Source organism: Gavia stellata, chromosome 2, assembly GCF_030936135.1.
Source record: "Gavia stellata isolate bGavSte3 chromosome 2, bGavSte3.hap2, whole genome shotgun sequence".
NCBI classification, from domain to species: domain Eukaryota; kingdom Metazoa; phylum Chordata; class Aves; order Gaviiformes; family Gaviidae; genus Gavia; species Gavia stellata.
The window spans coordinates 2,319,072-2,325,449 of NC_082595.1; positions in this window are offsets into that span (position 1 = coordinate 2,319,072).

Sequence of the window (6,378 nt, forward strand, 5' to 3'; positions counted from 1 at the left end):
GCTGCTAATGATGTGGGCCTCAGCTCCATGCCTTAAAACCAGCTGAGAGAAATGCTCTTGTGGCTGGCAAAGTAGCTCCTTCGTGCAAGAGGAGGTCTGCTACACCACTTCCAGTTGTGGTGGGTTTTTTTTTCCTCCACCCCCATCCTTTCTCCATGCTTGAGGTTGTGCCCTGACCTCCCGTGTGACGCGGGCATGCGGGCATTGGGAGGGAGGTGGCATCATCGGGCATCATCCCTTTGGGGTGGGGGGATCCCACCATCATCCCATCTCCCGGCGGGCTGGTGGGCTTCAGGGGGAGCAGAAAGCAGCTCTTTGTGGGGTCCCTTCTGCTGGGAGGGGGAGCTTGCCGCCCCAGCCCCCTCTTTATCCAGCACCAGCGGGCTGGCTACAAAAGACTACCTGTCAAAATTAGTTTTGGCACAAGATCCTGGAGAGAGCCTTTGCCAAGGAAAAATATTGTGGACAGGCTGTAGGAAAATAGCGTTACTCATCCGGGGAAAAAATAACCCAGCCAGGTTGAGCGACCTGCACTGATTTATTTGGCGCAGCTTTATCTCCGACCGGCAGCGGGGTGCCTGCGGAACGATGGTGCTTTTCCTCCGCGTTACCCCATGCCATCCAGCTTGCCTCGCCTCGGGTTGGTGCAGGCTTGAGGGTCCCCTGTCCCCACCGAGGGACGCATCGGGACAAAGGGGGGCATTGGCGGGGTGTCGCGGGCTGGGGCAGGGGGTGGTTTCATTGCCGGGGCCGTGCCGGGGTGCTGGAGGTGCTCCCGGTGCTCTGCTGTGCCGGGGCAAAGCGCAGCGCCGGGGTGCTGGTGCTGGCTGGGGGCAGCCAGGCTTAGCAATGGGCACGGCTGAAACCGGCATTAAAACATTTCCCACCTTGTTCTTCCCATCGCTGGGCTTGCACCGCAGTCAATTCCCCGAGTGTATGGAGCAAGCCAAGGCTTAAAGATTTTTTATTTTGTTTTTTTTAGGCAGGAAAACCCTCTGTTCTCTGCAAACCAGAACCAAATTTTACAAGCATCGCGTAAAGGTCTGCTTGTTGCTCTGTGCTCGCTCTGCGATCTTGTTTGACTATCCCAACGCAGGCTGCAAATAACTGTTCCACAGCACGCGTCAAAGGTAAGAGCCTGAGAAACCGGATTCGAGCCGGTAAGCGGCTGTTGAAGCCCTCCAGTGCAAACTACGGCTGCACTGGAAAGGGCGGAAAGACCTTGCATGGTTTCTATTAGCTTGGAGACGCCTTTTTCTGCCCCGGCGTGGAGCTGCCCTTCAGCTCTGAGCACCCGCTGAGCGCCGGCCGAGACACAAGGGCGAGCCCACGGCTGGGCTGGGCGGCCTGGTTTGCTTCCTCGGGTACAGAACCCTGGAGATGAGGAGGAACGGGGTTCGTCTCCTGTAAAGCTGAACTGCCCCTGCCTTGGGGGGGGTCAGCCCTGCAGGGCAGGGGTGCATGGCCAGGGGGGGACGGAGCCCGCGCTGCCCCTTGCCTGGGTCAGAGGGTGTAGCGAGTTGCATGGTCTCAGCCCCATGGCTCGCAGGGAGGGGCATGAGCAGGGGCTTTTCTCAGTGTGATGCTGCAATATGCAATAAATATCAGAGTTTGTGGTAATTTTAATTTTAGATTGTGGTAATTTCAGGAGTTACTTTTCCTTAGCTAGGCGGTACATGAGGTCTACCCAGGCGGGTCTAGAAAGTAAGCCTGGGTCACAGCTGACTGCTCGTGGGGCACAGGAAGGGTTTGAAGGCCACGGCTAAATCAGTTTCATGAGCAGCCGCAGCCAAACGGGGCTCGGCCCCGGCGCCGAGGAGGGTATCGTTGGGGTCCCCATGGCTGCACGGGCAGAGCTGCCCCCCAGTCCGTGCTGCCGAGCCTGTTCCCACAGCCCTAAACTCTGTCCCCTGCATTCTGTGCCGTAGCTTAACGGCTGTACAGGTGTTTTACTAACGAAACGGTGGCGGAAGGTCAAGCATTTGTTTTGCTGGGTGAGCGGTGGCAGCCCTCCTGCCCGCAGCTCAAGAGTGCCAGGGGAAAGCCCACGTTTGAGCTTCCCCGGATAGACGCCAGCAACCCCGCTCATGCTTCCCCAGCACATCCCTGCCACGCCAGGGATGCAGCCACGGCAGGAGAAGAGCCACGAGCTGGCCTGGCAGGGTGGCACAGGAGCTCAAATAGCCCTGGGGAAGGGGAGCGGTGACCCGGCTGGACCAAGGGAATTGGCTTTTTTTCATTCAGAGCAGCTACTCCATCAGGGGAGAACAGCCGAGGGGTATTTTCGCTCAAACACGCTGCGAGGGATAACACCAAACCTCCTCCTGGGCGCCGGCACAGGTCAGGGGAGAACAGCGACCGTCACCGAGCAGCCGTCCCCTTAAAACAAAAAGGTATGAAACCTCAAGTCCATCACCGAGGAAAACACTAAACTCAAGAGGAGAAGTGTAGGCTGAAATAAGGGATTACTTCCCCAAATCTGACCGCCATTTAGGCGTGCCAGCGTGAAGTCCCCTGATTAAAAGGAGCAGGTTTCTCACCAGCTTCATGATGGAGGTAGTACAAGATGAAAATAGTAGAGGCCAGGAGGAAAACTTGTTAGAGAGAACAAGTGTCACCTTGTTTTTCCTCATTCCTTGCAAGTTTCTTATTTTTAGGATACCAAATGATAACTTTGCATCTGCAGTATCTATATTGCATTGCAGTATCTACATCAGTACTACTCCAAATGGTTTAATGTACCTCTTTAAGCCAATCTGACATTATTTTAATGAAACACCTTTGAAAGGTCTTTGATGTGCAACTCAGATGAGCAGTATTTGGGGAAGGATTTGGGATGCCGTTTCACGCTTGGCTTAATCTTCCAGTACGCGGCATTGGTTGCAGCTGCGGTGTGAAGTTAAAAGTTTGGGATTTTTTTTTTTTTAAGTGACAGACCCAAAAGCACGTAGCCCACATTTGTAACCTGCCCTATCAAACCGGCTGTGGTTGCAAACACCGCTGGCACCCCCAACCCAAGGCAAGCAAGCTGCTATTGCAGAGCACGGGACCGACGTTACCCCAGGGACTCGCACCTCTCTACGACAAATCTCTTTCCACCAGCACACGGTCAAGCGGAGACCCAACTCCAAAAGCTTTCCCTTTTGTACGCTGCCTCCCCGTACGGCGAGCGGGAGTGAACGCACAGGCAGGCGGGCAGCGGAAGCTGAAGTCTCCTGCCGCTGGACTTGGTCCGCAGATGAACTAACAGCAGGAATGGGGCTTATTAATTTGAACTGGGTTTTTGGGGGGGAGGTGGAATGGCTAGGAAGGAGGAGCTTGCAAGAGAGAAAGTGCAATTTCCACGAATCCTGGAGGTACATGCATTTTAGCTGGGCTCTTGCTCTAGCTGGCACCTTTGAGCAGCACCCTGCGTACGGAAGGTGCTGGCCTTGTCCCCGTGGCGTGGGGGATGAGGCAGCCAAACGTGGCAGAGGAGCGCAAGGAAAAGGGGAACCCAGAGGCCAGGAACATGAGGCAAACAGACTGGGAGGAATTAGAGGTCTCAAGCGGGCTTTTTCCAGCTTCCCCTTGCAGTCTTTTCACTGCAAAGGTAGCGAGGGGTGGAAAGAAGAAGGTGGGAATCACAGGATCTGGTGCTAGAAAGGAGAGCATCAAGCTGTCAAAAAGCCACCTTCCCATCGCTAATTTAGATTAATAAGGCTAACAACTGCCCTGAGCTGTTACGCAGTCTGGGAAAGCGGCTAGCGCTTGGGTGAAGGATGGCTACTTTGCTGCTTTGTACTTCAACGGGTCTATGCAGCCTACTCTTACAATTTCTAAAGCAACTGCATAAATAGGAGGAGGTTAAATGGCTAAACTATCCCTTAGACCTCCTTTGACAGCAGACAACTGATTTTTATGACCCTGCCCATTACAGCTACCTCAAAGGTTGCATCCAGCTGCTCTAAATCACAGTGTTTAATCTGTGACTTACAAAGCAAAGTACAAGGCAGAGAGTGCTAAAAGCCAAGGGGTGGGGAAGGACAGCAAAGAGGATAGGCAAGGATAATTTCATAGAGCAGGCAAGTGGCTTAATCAGCAAGTTGTTTCAACTGCACTGCTCATCCTTCTGGGAGAGCAGAGTCAAGGAAGACCTTGCTTTGGTATCTCCCATGCAACTACCTAGAAGAAGCAGCAGCCGCACAAGCAACATCCATGTTGACGGAGCTTCTGAAAACAACCGTCATTTCTAACAGCACTTTGTGCCTCAGATTATTCAGCTTTTCTCAAAGGACCCATATATTCAGAATGAAGCTCTGTCAACCTGTTTATGTTGCATCACCTAGATTTATTGCCAGTGACTCAGTTCATTTCGGAAAGTGTTTACGCTAACTCTCTTGTGGAAGAGAGCTGCGAGGAGTATAGTGCTTCACTTTTAATTGGAGAAAGGGGAATTTATACATGCATGAGACAGGTAAAATAGCTCCAGTTGGGGTAGGTTTGCTGCTGTAATTACTTTGGTTTTCAATGCACTTGCACATTTCATGTGAAACTAGTTTGTAGCACACCCAGACTATAGGGTACATTGAACTTCAACATCTCACTTCCAACAACACAGCACTTGTTCTCACTGAAGAGACTTCTGCTCCCCAGATGACATCTGGAAGCACCAGCTTGAGAGGCTGCTGTCTACGGGAGCAGATGGGCCAACGGCAGCTGGACCACAGATCAAACTAGTGCGAAACCCACTTCTGGCCTCAGCTCCAGGATAAGCTACTTACTAGTAGGGTGGTTTTGGCCAACAGAGACCTTAGCATAACTTGCCTTTTTGCCTCTAGGTTCTTGCTTTTCTTCTTGTTCAGGCTAAACTGTCTCTTGCCCTTTGTGCCAAGGGCTTTTCAAGACAACGCAGCCAGCCCCTACTGCCCCTCGGGGCAGGCTTCATTAAGGCTCAGGGGGAAAGGTTCTCCTAGGCAAAAAATAGCTTACAAGTTTTAGCTGCCCACATCCAACCCTTTCTGCTACCCTTTCAAAAACCAACGCGATTACGCTGTTCAAGCTGGGCTCTTCTAATACTGACAGATGGCCTCATCCAGCGAGCTAGCGACACTTCTCATGCAGAGCCTTTGGCCCAAGTGATTTGGCTGCTAAGACCACAGTGTTAGCATGGTACTGAATTTTTAAAAAATGAGAGGGAAGATGACAAGCTTATCTTAGCTGAGTAGCCATACACAGCAATGCCAAGGTTTCCAAGTTAATAAAAAGCCAACAGCATTACAGATAAATGTATTTTAATTAGGATTAAATACTATCTCAAGGTATCTTGAAATCGCACTTGTACTGTACTAATCAACAGCCAGAGGCAATAAAAAAAGTCTGAAAACGTAAAAGTTCTAACATCCAACACATGACAGTAAGTGCTGCCATTTAAAGCGACAAACACCGCTCCCAAGAACAGATATTTTTAGAGAAAAAAGTCATAACATTTTTGTATGGACAAAAAATTTCAATTGAAGACCGGAAGAAATATATTAGTGCCTGCCTTTTTAAAAGTTTTTTTTTTTTACATTAAATACAGTTTTCTTTAAAAGCAAGGTACTTTCTAAATTCATGGTTTATATACTGTATGTACACAAGAGCAGAACATTGTACAGTGTTTTTGGATAAAGCAGCACTAACTAGCTATAAGCTGGTACGGTGTTGCTGAACCAAACGCCAGATGACAAGTTAAGCACTCTAGGAGACATATCTCCATGGTTGGTATGAGAAAAGTAAAGTATCATGTATGTACAAACTGATTATTCAAACAAATCCCACAAACTCAACATCATCTGCCGTGGAACTGTACATGCTGCAGCTAATCAATGGAAGTCTTACTGCAAGAACTGATCTGAGAGACCCAAAGTAACCATTTTCTTTCAGCAACAAAGTGCATTACCCACGCAAAGAGCACTTAACGCAAGTCATTGTTGCAACACGTCACCCCTGGGGTGCAGGGCTCCAAGGAAAGCGGATTCTTACCGCAGCCTCAAGTCAAGTAGCCACCTACATTTTTCCAATACACAAAATATGAAATGCCCCAACCAAACCATATGAAATTGAGATTAAAGCTACATTATTAAGTATCTGTACACGCACTCCGCCTTTCTGCAGACAGTTACAGATTAAAGCAGAAAGTTTGCACCCAAATATCACCAGTTCAGACTAAAATGGACTGGCAGTGATTTCCGTAATTAGCGCAACATTAACTTCTATACTTCAAAGTGACTTACTGCTCTGCAGATGCACAACGTGCTTATCCAGGTTTTACAAAAACAGACAAACCAGAACATTGTGCAGAAAACTGGTTTCAGGTTTGTAGATACGTATTTTTTTTGAAGTCTACCCCATTAAAAA